The sequence below is a fragment of the Silene latifolia genome, chromosome 9 (genome assembly GCF_048544455.1).
Source record: "Silene latifolia isolate original U9 population chromosome 9, ASM4854445v1, whole genome shotgun sequence".
Classification (NCBI taxonomy): Eukaryota; Viridiplantae; Streptophyta; class Magnoliopsida; order Caryophyllales; family Caryophyllaceae; genus Silene; species Silene latifolia.
The window spans coordinates 7,593,451-7,607,193 of NC_133534.1; the positions used below are offsets into that span (position 1 = coordinate 7,593,451).

A 13,743-nucleotide genomic window follows, 5' to 3' on the forward strand; every position below is an offset into this window, starting at 1 on the left:
CCGACATGAGGCTAACCCGATGATCGAAAGCAGCCTTAGTTTTTTGTTTTTCACCCGGCCCGTAGCCCGTTATTGACTCAACCTGATGGATGACCCGATAATGAACTAGCTTAATAATGGTGTACATAGGGCGAAATTGACATTTATCTTAATTTTCACTTAAAACCACAAATAGTACACCTACACATTGTTTAAACATTAAATTACCCATCAAAAACCAACGTAATTTATTTTCGCAGTACAAATTTTACTCATTGCAGTACTTTTTACACCAAACTTTTCACTTACTACCCTTACAAAAAAAATAGCAAACTTCATTCCCTCTTTTTCTCTCTACTGTACCATGGCTTCCATCCTTACCTTCGTTCAACAGTTCAACCTCCTTCAATTATTCAATTATGATTAATTATTCAATTATAGAACGTATATTTATTAGTCCACTAATCTATTACAATTAATCTAATTGACTCCTTTATAATTTTGTAAATTTTTAATTAGGGCTTATGCTCAAACTAATTGCTATTAATTGTTATTGGATGGTGGGATATTGGTGTAGCCGTGTAGTAGGATGTCGCCATTGACATGTAGTTTGGCTTTTTGTTTTCTTAATTTTTCAATGTATTGTATGTACTATACACAATGGTTTCAACTTTCACATAGTACACAGTGGTTTCACGTAGTACACTGTACGCACCGGCTCCGACCCACCAACCACCCCCACTCCGGCGGACTTGATGGCCAGCAAAGTCTCTTCCTACAGGCAACCACCATCCCTCAACAACGACGACATGAGACGGAAATAAGGTGATACGGAATTAGGAGGAAATGTTGTGAAATTAGAGAGAATATAGTAGAGAGAAGTTAGGGAGGGAAAATGGGATGAAAAATGTTAGGGGTATAATTGTAAACTGTGTACGTGATGAATAAAATGTGTACTGCGATGAATAAAATGTGTACCCAATACAGACCCGACCTAACTTGCCACTTAGCTGATGACCCGACCCAAAGATGACTCGACAGAAACTGTAACCGACCCAAACCTGTCATCAACCCTACCCAACTCAAACCCTATATGACCCAACTTGTTTTGATCCGATCCAAAACCGCCCCGGTGACCACCTCTAAGTATAGCCCACAACTTTTAGTATCACAACTTCAGTATCATAATCACTAAATAAGGGGCAGTTTTATTTGATTATTGGAGTTCCATATAAGGAAAGTAAACAATCAAAATTGACTTTCATATCGCTCCGTATCGGCAACCATCGTGATTCCCCATTTCTTCGTTTTAGCTCGTCAATGGCCTCCGTTACTTGTCAACATATTGAGCAAGGTCAAGGGTATCCACAGCAAAGTCAACGACTTGAACAGTCTAGCCGATGGAGCCCATCGGCCTGTCACCTGGGTCCCAGCCAGACAACTGGCCAGCCGGGGCACAAATCCGCGTACTCATATCCAAGACCCTCGGCGAGCCTGCCACAGGTTCATCGGCCGAGGGTACAACGGTCTTTTCACCTGATAGCCACTTGGCCACCTGGCCACTACGTGACAAAAGGTGAATGCCTATAAATACTCCTCAACCTTCATTGAGGAAAGGATCCACAAATTGACCTAATAACCACTATTCATCTGGTAATATCTTCCTTATCTCTCTACAAATACACGCTTAGCCAAGTTACAACAACTTCTCTCTAAGTTTACTGACTTGAGCGTCGGAGTGAGTACGCTCGGCCAAAGTCGAGCCCTCAGTTTGTTCATCGTTTCAGGAGACCGCAAGGAGGATTCAAGCAAGGACATCAATCTACTAGCTACGAGTGGTATCAAATATCTGCTCTGGAATTACACCCGGAACAATTGGCGCCGTCTGTGGGAAGAGACACTAGAAGCTAGTCACATTCATTCCCAAACAACAAAAACAAAAACACAAGAAAAACCCACCCCAAAAGCTAAGAAGATGTCAAAACAACAAATAGTCGTGACCGACGAAACCGAGCTACCCCAGGATGATACATTTCACCATTCTGGAGTATTGCAACCCTCCACCCGTGAGTAATCCAACCGAAGTCGGAATGCCGATAACACCGGACACATCGCCGCCCGTCAACCAGGTCACCATCATGGGACAGGTGGTTGACGTAGCAAAACTGAAGACACTCCTGGACCTGGTGGGAGTGCACCGGCTCACACAGCACGCCGACACGAGCGACGGAAGCCATCCAGGAGACCGGGGCCGGGCGTGACTCCAAGAAACTTGAACGAAGCACCGGGAGAAGCGGACCTTATCAAGACGCCGGAGGAGCCCAAAGTGGTCGCGGTGAACATAAGTCCTTCTCGCACTCGGGAGAGGACACCGCCCGCAAAGAACATCGACGAGGCACACCCGGGAGAACGGCGGCCCGACTCGGGAGAGTCGGAGAAGAAGCCCAAGTCGGAGAAGGAGTCCTTCCCGCTACGAGGAGAGAAGCCGGACTAGGAATGTGAGGAGTCGGTCGCCGCGTGTCATTCGGCACGTGGTCAAACAGCCCCTCAGTGACTATGTCCTAGACACCGCCGTGCCACCTAAGCTGAAGTTGCCGGCGCTCACGTACAAAGGAGATAGTGACCCAACCGACCACGTCGAGGCCTTTGAGTCTCATATGTCGGTATGGGAGCAGCCTGATGAAGTCTGGTGCCGGGTCTTCCCAACGACTCTGCATGGGATGGCTCAGAGTTGGTACAAGGGCCTTCCTGACGGCTCGATATATTGTTTCGCCGACCTAAAGGACGCCTTCTTAGCCCAGTACTCTTGTAATAAAAGGAGGGCCGTAGAGACATCGGACCTCCTAACTATCAAACAGGAGGAAGGCGAGTCTCTACGGGCCTATGTGAAGAGGTTCGACGGCAGGGTACAGCAGATTCGGGAGATCAACCCCGAATTGGCGGCTTTCGCACTGATGAAGGGCCTCCCAAAGGGAAGTTTAAAAGACGAGCTCATCAAGCACGGGGGCCTGGGCCTAGACGCCGCGAGGAAGTTCGCCGACCAGGCCATCAAGGTGGAAGATTACCACACGACCTGGGTAGGCCCCAGCGAGGCCGAGCCCTCAGAGAAGAAAAGCCGCCGGGATGACAGCCCGGACGAGAAACGCCGCGACAATAACCGGTCACGGTCCGATGAGAAACGCCGTGACAACAACAGGTCACGGCCAGATAGATCTGCCAAGAAGCAGGATTCGACGGGCGCCGGGGGGAGTTCGGGAATGTTTTACCAAAGGCATTACCATGACAAAACCCCTCTGGTCGCATCGGCCGCCCAGGTCTTCGCCCTGAGCCGAAGCGAGGGCCAGAAGTGGGAACGGCCTCCCAAGCCAAAAGGAGACGGTGACTCGAGCCAGTACTGCGAGTACCACGGTAGCACCGGCCACCTCACCGACAAGCGCGGCATCGAAGAATGCTATCGAAGAGCTAATCCGGAAGGGAAGCCTCGACAAGTATGTGGCCAAAGGCCAGAAGACCGACGCCCCGGCCGGATAAGAAATCCGTTTTTCAACGGATAGGAGTGATCAATGTGGTCATCGGGGGGAACGAGAACGGCGGGTCAGCTCATGGGCACAAACGGCACCTAAACGAGCTGTATCAGGCCATCAACTTTGTGCCCAACACGGCAACCGCCCCCGACATTCCCGATATGACTATTGGGAGGAGGGACTACGAGGGAGTCATCGCCCCTCACAGTGACCCACTCGTAGTCAACTTGGACATATCCAACCACCTGGTGAAGAGGTGCCTGATTGACACAGGCGCCTACACGAACATCATGTTCAGGGAGTGCTTCCTTAGCCTCGGCCTGAGAGTGAAAGACTTGAGCCCCTGCACCAATCCACTATACAGCTTCTCCGGGGCTGGCCTGGTCCCCCTGGGTTCAATCGACACGGTGATGTTCGGCGAGGGGAATGCGGCTAAGAATGTCTTAGCCGAGTTCGTGGTTATTGACGGCTCGTCCGCCTACAACGTTCTCATAGGCCGAGTCACTCTAAGCGACGCCGACGCAAGAATGTCCATCCGGGCCCTCACACCGGTGTACGTCTCGGACCGGGGGAAGCGCATAAGCTCGTCTCCAAAGACGAGAAGGACGAGGTGGTCAACGTCCAGATATCTCGCGAGGAGGATGCAACATGCAATCCCTCAAGGTGGCGAAGCAGTCGGAGAAGGGGAAGAGCTCGTTTTCAAAGCGGGAAGGCGACCTCATGGATGCGACCGACGGTTGACGGGGGGGAGTGCCTCTAGTGAGGCGTTAGGAAACTGGTAGACTTTGTATAGCGGCGGAGGTGTCCAAAACAGTTGTGGGCACCCCGACGCATGTTTATATTTAATGTAAAGTCGGCAAAGTCTTCCATAAAGATGTCCATTTTCCCCATAAGTCACTAGCATGAAGAAACCGACGCCGACTCATACTGCCTATTGGACAAGAGCGCGATCGTTAGAAGAACCGACGCCGTCTCATCCTGTCGATTGACAAGAGCGGCGATCGTTGTGAAGAACCGACGCCGTCTCATACTGTCGATTGGACAAGAGCGGCGATCGTTAGAAGAACCGACGCTGTCTCATACTTGTCGATTGGACAAGAGCGGCGATCGTTTGTGAAGAACCGACGCCGTCTCATACCGTCGATTGGACAAGAGCGGCGATCGTGATGAAGACGCCGACGCGCGTCTCATACTGTCAATTGGACAAGAGCGGCGATCGTTGTGAAGAACCGACGCCGTCTCATACTTGTCGATTGGACAAGAGCGATCGTTGAAGAACCGACGCGTCTCATACTTGTCGATTGGACAAGAGCGGCGATCGTTGTGAAGAACCGACGCCGTCTCATACTGTCGATTGGACAAGAGCGGTCGTTATAGAAGAACCGACGCCGTCTCATACCGTCGATTGGACAAGAGCGGCAGTCGTTATGAAGAACCGACGCCGTCTCATACGTCGATTTGACAAGAGCGGCGATCGTTGTGAAGAACCGACGCCGTCTCATACTGTCGATTGGACAAGAGCGGCAGTCGTGATGAAGACGCCGACGCCGTCTCATACTGTCAATTGGACAAGAGCGGCAGTCGTTGCGAAGAAATGTAGCGCTGTGGCAGTCACCCCAAATAGTAGACGCTTCGGCAGTCACTTAAAGTGGTAGACGCCGCGTAACACGCTATCCGGACACCAGCTCACACTGTCATAGACAAGAGCGGTGGTCCCCATGAAGAAATGTAGCGCCGGGCAAGGGGATCACCCCAAATAGTAGACGCCGGCAATCGGTCACTTAAAGTGGTAGACGCCGCGTAACACGCTATCCGGACGCCGACTCATACTGTCGTATCGACAAGAGCGGCGGTCCCCATCAGAAAGCAGATACCGCGACAGTCGCGGCTAGCATGATTGATAAACAAATCAAAATGCCTTAAAAGCGTTAACAGTTGAGATGCACACTCTAAACTGCCTCGGCCAAGCCAAGGCGGAAAATAAAAAGAGACTCAATTAAAAACGTGAGGGGACAACTCAGACAAACAAAAAGGAGGTAAAAACCTCGGCCATGCCGAAAGCAAAAGAAACGAACTCTTATTAATAATAACAGTTTACAGGCAAAAAGAATTCAGACGACGGCCGTCCCCATTGGGATAGGCCAAAACACAACCTACCAAAGTTGTACAAAATACAAGGAAAGAAAAGCAAAAATTACAAACATCAGTTGAAGCACCAAAAGATGGCAGGGAGGAAGGCCTAAGTAATTGGCTCCCGAACAGCCGAAACAGATCTGCTGTAAACTTGTTCTCATCAAGCAGCCCATGGTATTAGTGAGGAGCTGAAGCTATCAGAGACGCCGGGTGTCACCAACGGCAGCGGTGGCCGCATCTTCTTCAACAGGCAACCCAGCAGCTTTTCTGGCAGCCTCCGCCTTGGCCTCGGCATCATCAGCTGCCCTCATTCTCTCAGCTTCCTCTTTGGCCGCTTTAGCCTTCTCCGCAAGAGCTGCTCTCTCCGCGGCCGCCTCCTTCTCCATCTTCGCCCTCGCCGCCTCCTTGGCCTTCTCCACCGCGGCCTTCTCCTTAGCCTCGAGCTTGTCCTCAAGCAGCTCGTCATATTTGCCCCACGGGAAGGAACCATCAAGAGGGAAAAGCTCCCCGATTGTTTCCCTAGCAGCTCCTTCGGCCAAGTCCCGGAATTCAGCGCACAGGTTGGGGAGCATGACGGTTTGGAGCATCTCAAGGTCCTCCTCCTTTTGCTTGATGATGGCCTCTTTGCCCCGGACCACCTCCGCCTGGGCCTTAAACAAACCCCTGAACTCGTTCTTCTGCTGGAGATAGAGGTCGGCCTGCCCCTGAACGAGGTTGCACTTCACCAGCAACTTCGCAGCTTCGGCTGCCGCAGCCTCGCTCTTGACTCTCTCAGCAAGGACCTCCTTTTCAGCGTCCTCCCTGAGCTTTCTCTCAGCCAAGAGCGCCTTCTCAGCATCTCCCCTAAGCTTCCGCTCATTAAGGAGATCCAGCTTCGCCGACACAGCCACCCGCTTAGTGACATTGCGCTCATGAACAACGCGAGCCACGGTATTCTCCTGCTCCTTAAGACGAGCACCGGTAGCCACGTTCCACCTTGCCAGCTCCCTAATTAGCTTCGTGCCTTCCTCTATAAGCTGGGAGACGGAAGGCTTCTGGGATGAAGGGACGGTAGTAACAATTTGACCACCAGCCTGCGGCTGGGAGGAGGAAGGCTTCTGGGATGAAGGGTTGACGGTGACGCTTTGATCACCAACCTGCGCAGAGGACCCCTCCACCGCCGCCCAACGACGGCAAAACCCGACTGCGGTTGGTCTGCAAAAATTTAATAAAAACATCAGTATCAACGTGTATCGACATATCAGAAAGCCTGGCTAGATTTTAAGTCACGGGATAAATAGGTACCATGCTTGGCCTTCTTAGCCGGAGGAGGCATCTCCTCGCCGGCGGTAGAGGCTGTCTTCTTCCTCTTACGGATGAGGGGAGATCCCTCCGCATCAGAATCCCCCTCATCAGGAATATCAACAATCTCCACCTCCTTAGGGGAGGGGATAGGAGGTTGAACCGGGGTCGATGCCGTCTTCCGCGTCCGACGCACTACACCGCTAACAACCCTCGCTTGAGCCTCCTCCACGCTCAAGCCTTTCACCCTTTGTTCCAAAAGATCACTCGGCGACTTCCTGCGGTCGTGGGCTAGAGCCTTGGGATGTAAGTTAGCAACGGTTCCATCTTTGTGCAGTCCCATTCTCCGGAGAAGATCCTCAGACAAGTCCTTTCCAAAGTGATCTGCGAAAGAAATAAAGCAAGAGTTAAGGTACGGGAAATAAATCGAAGCTCGAGGAACAAGAGCGTTAAGAGCGGCGATGGGCCTCACACCGACCCCACTCACCCTGTGCTAGGGCCGGTATGAGGCCGACATGGCAGAGCGGCTCATCCTGGAGGATGATCTGCGTCGGGGGAATCCATCTTTTCGGCACCCCACTCTTGTCCACCTCAAAGAGCCTCAGGGCCAGCCTCTCATCCTCCTTGAGATAGACGCGCCGGCATCCATTTTGAGCTTCTTCCGGAAACCCATCTATCGTGCTCCGCCCGAGTCTCACACCGTAAGTTAACTCGGTCTTTGGAAGGAGCATGGAAGCGGATAGTCATCCGGCACCTTAACGTACACCCACCGGCCTTGCCAGTCCTTGCAAGAAGGAGGTTTGTCGACAGAGACATAACCCGACTCTTTCTGCACACTGTACCATCCGACGCGGCCAGAGAATGGTTTAAGACAGTGAAGCCGGCGGAATAAATTCACCGTTGGGGCCTCTCCCTTGAAGAGACAGAGCCAGACAAAGCCAATTATGGTCCTCATAGCCAACGGGTGTAGTTGTGCAACGGCAACGTTCATGGCTCTAATAATGGCCATAACGTACCCATTCAGCGGAAACCGGAGCCCATACTCCAAATGCTGCATATACACGCCAGTATGGCCCGGCGGAGGGCAACAGACGGCCTGACCCTCCTCAGGGATAACAATTTTGTATCCCCTGCCAAAGAAAAAATGGCCCTCGAAAAATTTGTCGCCTGAACAACTGGCGAGCTTATGAGTCCAAGCACGGTCAGGATGGACCTTACAAGCGTCGCCGTGATCCAGGACGTACTGCCTCCCTTCATTAGGACGAGGCCTTTCCACTTCATCACCAAAATCATCACCAAAATCACCATAGGAATCGGAGTCCTCCCATTCCTCAAGAATTCGAGGATCAATTTCAGGAGAAGGAGACCTAGGGCCCCCCGACGCGGGTTTACTAGGTCCAGCATCAACAGAAGACATGTTCACAACAAATCTAACGAAATAAAGAAAATTTGTTTGATTACCTTGAGGAAATACACTCGCCGGATCGAAGACCGAAGATTGGAAGAAAAGAAAGCCCTTGAAAGTTTAGAGAGATGAAGATTTTGGGAGAAAATTTTCGAAAATTTGAAGAAATGAAAGTAATGGCCAAAATCACGGAATGAACTGCCCTATTTATAGGGAAAAGCCCACAAAGAGGGACCAATCAGGGCACAGCCCATGAAGCGTCAACCAATAAGCAAGCAGACACGTGTCAGACATGCAACCACGGAATGTCAATCGTTGCAACAGTTGAATGTCAATCAATGCTACAGTTACCAAGCGTATTCAACACGCCCATTCACATCTCTTCGCCTGTTCATCTCCCACACCAAATTCCTAGGCACCTGCTCTCCGCCGGCCACATGATCGACCAAGCCAGGAAGCACCGGCCGGGGGCAACCAGAAATAACCGGCACTCTCAGCCCTGGTCTCGGCCGGCATCACATTCTTTCCCACATCGGATACCCTTTACGCATCCATGTGGAGGGGGATATGGTAGGCCTACGAATGATCAAGCCGATGCATCAGAAGAAGCCGACGCAGAAAATTTTTGCATAATACTTGCGCAGAATATACGCTCAACATACATCGGAGCCCATGCCACGGCATAGACTACGCTGGGGGCAAATTGATGGGGCATATTCTGCACCGCTGACCAAGTCAACATATTGAGCAAGGTCAAGGGTATCCACAGCAAAGTCAACGACTTGAACAGTCTAGCCGATGGAGCCCATCGGCTGTCACCGGGTCCCGGCCGGACAGGCGGCCGGCCGGGGCACAAACCGCGTACTCATATCCAAGACCCTCGGCGAGCGCCCGCCACAGTCCATCGGCCGAGGGTACAACGGTCTTTTCACCTGATAGCCACTTGGCCACCTGGCCACTACGTGACAAAAGGTGAATGCCTATAAATACTCCTCAACCTTCATTGAGGAAAGGATCCACAAATTGACCTAATAACCACTATTCATCTGGTAATATCTTCCTTATCTCTCTACAAATACACGCTTAGCCAAGTTACAACAACTTCTCTCTAAGTTTACTGACTTGAGCGTCGGAGTGAGTACGCTCGGCCAAAGTCGAGCCCTCAGTTTGTTCATCGTTTCAGGAGACCGCAAGGAGGATTCAAGCAAGGACATCAATCTACTAGCTACGAGTGGTATCAAATATCTGCTCTGGAATTACACCCGGAACAATCGTGATTCCCCATTTCTTCATTTTAGCTCGTCAATGGCCTCCGAGTCTCCGACTAACTGCTGTAACACTAACACTCTCCACTAGTCCACTGCCGTAAATCCAACGCTTTTTTCTCAAGGTTTCTTCTCTGTTCTCCTATTTATTCACTTTTGCTCAATTTTCTTCGATTGTTTTGTGCACCAAATTAGGTTTTCTGATTTTAGTTATTGTATTTTGATTTCTTATGTGTTTTCAAGCGTTTGCGAATTTTAGATTGATGCGTTGTTCGGTTCATTATCGACTTCACGGCTATGGTGGTCGTCGGCTCGTCGCCAGTCATTCGCGCCTGACCACGGTTAGCTGGGGTGGGGAAGGAGGTGGTCGGGGCGGGGGTTTGAGTTAGGTTTAATTTTTTTGTGTGCATGAAATGAGAGGGGTAAAGTCGGAAATTTTGTGTTGGATTTAACTAGTGCGAGTAGGAAATAGCATAGCCTAAAAAAAATATGGTGTCGAGGAAACTGACGATTGTATTGGGATTGTGGGAGGTAACGTAGCGCGACGTTTCACTTACTATCTACTCCGTCAAGCTAGAGATGATAGGTCCATTGGTTTCAACTAGTATACCAATGTGGCAATGAGCCATGTTGTAGTCTATGTTACTGAGACTTAGGTGACATATTGACATATAAGGCTTTCATATCTTTGAGTGCCGTGTTGAATGCAAGAGTTTAAAAGTGAAAAGTCGAACTAACATAGGCTGTAACCGACCAAATTACCGATTTTGTGTTGGTTGGTAAAATTACCGACCAAATGTTAATTACTAACCATTTTCGGTCGTTAACTGATTTTACCGACCGAGCTTATCTACGGTCGGATGTTCCCGGTCGTTAAATGCCCTGTTTCTTGTAGTGAGTGTTTGGTTGTAATTTCCCTCCAAATCTTTCTTATATTGGAAGGATTTTAGTTTGGTTTGGAGGAGGGAATATGGATCCCTTCCTTCCCCTTCCCCTCCCCCTCCATTTCCCTTCTACCCCTTTTTTAATCCAAATAAGGAATATTGTATCCCTCCCTTCCCTTCCCCTCTCCTCCCCTCCAAACCCCCATCCAAACAAGTATACTTGCAAAAATTTAAAAGGCTTAATAATTTCAAATCCTATGTTCCAACTTAGCAACTGAAGATTTTGGTATTATTGTTGAATTTGCAATAGCCTAATCAATGAGGACTTTAAACATCAATTTCCATACTTTATGTCCCCAATATTATGGAAAAACAGAGTGAAGCATTATAGGCTAAACTTGTACGAAGTATGCTTATTATAATTGATTTTATGTTGGAATTCAAACTATATATAGTAGTTTTGGGAATTGGTTGTGAATAATACGACAAAGCATTCAATAAGAAAGCCAAAGTTAGGAATTTTTTTATTCTAAACACAATGCCTAAGATAAGTAAAGAACTAAAATATTATTCCTAACCTTGCTTTTTTTATTTGACGTTCTTTCTTGTAATTCACAATCAATTGTCAGAACTACTATATACGAGTAATTTCTCTTCAGTAGGTCTCGTGAGAAACGGTATCTCATTTACTTTTTTACTGGGTCTGCAGGCACAACTTTGATCAAGAATCCTTCAACAACACTCGGGTGTATGGGCAAAACTGATACTCTGTATATTACATTGTACGATATGGCCGATCTCCATCGATACACACTTTGACCACCTTGAGTATTAATGTATTAACTCTGCTTATCCTAAAAATTAAGCAGCCTTAACTACTGGTGTTCTCCGATATGGTAGAGCTACTCACTATATTCATTACTGAAGTCGGCGATTGTCGGTTTAATTGATGATTACTCAACAGTTTAACCTCACAATCCTCTCATCAAGGTGACAACAAGTTTGTGATTTGTACTAAATCTTTCTTTTCCATCTCTTCAATCTGCAATGCTTCGTAATCAAAATTCTGAATCCTCGTCAAAACTTCCAAAACTTCGTCCATTGACGGCCTGAAGTCTTTGTAATGTCGCAGTAACCGGAATGCTAGCTCGCCCATCTGAAGTTGTCATTCTCCTGACCTTAAAGTCGGACTCAAACCCGAGTTGTGGATCAATCAGATCGGCAAATGCACACTTTTGTATCCTGTTCATTGCGTAATTTGACAGGTTGATCTCGTAGTTGTGTCTGTCCATGTCTACTGCACGAAGTGAGGAGATGAGCTCGACTAAAACCACCCGAAATCAGACGACGCTCTTATCACGTCGGTGATAGCATTGGTGATACTCGGGATCTAAGTACCCCGGAGTCCCCTGTGGGGCTGTTGAGACATGGGTTACGTCATTAGGGAAGAGTCTAGATAACCCGAAATCAGCCACCTTGACATTAAAGTTTTTGTCTAAGAGGATGTTATTTGTTTTGACATCGCGGTGAATGATATCTGAGGCATGGAGGTATGACAAGGCCATAGCAGTTTCTACAGCAATTTTTAAACGGGTTTCCCATGATAGTGGGCCGGAGTTCGCCTTGTGACCATACAAGTGATCAGCTACTGTGCCATTTGAGACGTACTCGTACACAAGGAGGAGTTCCCGACTGTGGCAAGACGTGCATCCGTAGAGAGATACAAGGTTCGTTATCGAGACAGTGTAAGTATCTGAACTTCATTCATGAACTGTTCTACTCTTTTGAAGCTTCTCTCGTACAGACGCTTCACTGCTACTTCTCTTCCATCTTTGAGTTTCCCTATAACAAAACATTGTTTGGTTAAAATTTTGAAGCAAATGAGGATTGCTTTTGTGTTGTCTCATGCAATATAAGTCTTACCATAGTAAACAGTTCCAAAGCCGCCACCACCAAGTTCTCTGGTATGATCAAAACTGTTGGTGGCTTCTCCGAGTTCTTTGTAGGAGAAGAGTGGGACTCCGAAGTACAGACCGTCCTTTCCAAGGTCTGATTCCAAGCGATCAAGGGACTTATTACGTGCCTTGCCAAATTTCAGGCACCTGCGATACCATATGGCAAGGAATGCTACAAAGACGAGTATTCCTCCTCCAATCCCTATCGAAGAATCGAACATCATATGTTAGTGAATCTCTGCTAAGACGTCTTTACATGGTTTATTATTATGAACAAATGAAATTAATTATTAACATAAGAGTAACTTTTGTAGTCGTTACCTGATCCGACATATTTCAATGTCTTCTTCCCTGCAAAAAAACAGAACATTAGAGAGTAATCACAGTAATGTTGCATCAATGGCAGGGTAAGGTGGTTAGTCAACAATTACGGAATTTCAAAATGAGTTGAAGTTGACTAACTAGAATCATCATCTGAAATGGTAAATCAATGCATTACTAGCAAAAATGATGTTTGGACATTTGAGACAAATCAGTGCACCTGTTTTATGGCATATTAGATTTGTATGCGTCCCATCTGAGCAATAGCATACAAATCTCTTTTCATTATCGTCGGATGAGCCGCATACACCTCTCGAATTCTGACACGCTGAGCAGCGACCAAAATCCAAAGTGTATTCCACCTCAAATCCCTTACTCAACACCCCCATAAGACTTTCCTTTCCCTTTTTTAGCTCATCCATCTCTGACTTCAACACCGGGAAAACCCTCCTTGTCGAACACAACCTACTTATGTTACCTACGTGTACTGCTTTATCAACGTAATAAGCTGAATTTATTGTAGTACTATTTGCTTCGGTACATGTTACAATATTTGAACTACCAACATAATTTGCGAGTGAATTGTTACAGCCTAACAACAAGCTAATATTGGCAACAGTTGAACTGAACTTAAAGGGTTGTGACAAAGCCATGATTGTTTTGTTCTTGAATAGACGTTGACAGGATATAGTATTATCATTATTAGAAAACAGGTGTTGAACCAAGGACAGTGTATGTAAAGTTGTATTAATATGGACAACTCTCGCGCTAAGAGATTCCGACCCGTTTGTACTACCCATACTATAGATAAACGGGCCGACTGTCAGCCCATTTTGACAGCCGAGGAAAAAATTCTGATGGCCGCAGAATTCCGGCCTGTTTCCTCCCCAAAATGGGTACCCAACATTTTGAACATTCCCACAGGAGAATAGAGTATTTTTGCATATTGTATAGTATGCATTATTTGCACTCGACAAACAAATTGTAGTTAATAAC

At 47.9% G+C, this 13,743-nt stretch overlaps 1 pseudogene; it reads right to left on the reverse strand.

Annotated features, from left to right (window-relative positions):
- Positions 1-11,456: 11,456 nt before the first annotated feature.
- LOC141600544 (LEAF RUST 10 DISEASE-RESISTANCE LOCUS RECEPTOR-LIKE PROTEIN KINASE-like 1.1) lies at positions 11,457-12,662 on the reverse strand (annotated as a pseudogene).
- Between the last annotated feature and the right edge of the window lie 1,081 nt (positions 12,663-13,743).